The sequence below is a fragment of the Penaeus monodon genome, chromosome 28 (genome assembly GCF_015228065.2).
Source record: "Penaeus monodon isolate SGIC_2016 chromosome 28, NSTDA_Pmon_1, whole genome shotgun sequence".
Taxonomy (NCBI): Eukaryota; Metazoa; Arthropoda; class Malacostraca; order Decapoda; family Penaeidae; genus Penaeus; species Penaeus monodon.
Window position 1 is genome coordinate 33,136,976 of NC_051413.1, and position 317 is coordinate 33,137,292.

Sequence of the window (317 nt, forward strand, 5' to 3'; positions counted from 1 at the left end):
AAATGATTTAAGTTATTACTAATCTTGTTTTTAAGGAATGATAATATTTATTTTTTGCTACCAACAGCATATGTAAAATACAGAGAGAAACATGGTGCAGCTATTAATGCATGTATGGTCTCTTTTCCCGTGGGTCCTTTTATAGAACAGAAGTTCTATTAACATGAATAGATCCTTGAATAGATACCTTTCCTTGACTTATTGCAAGCCGTGTTAATCGTTATGCAAAGTTTTTAAATTAAATCAGATCAAAAGAGGGTAGTTACAACAAAAGTAATGAATAAACCAAATAATGGCACCTAAAATGCATAACCCAA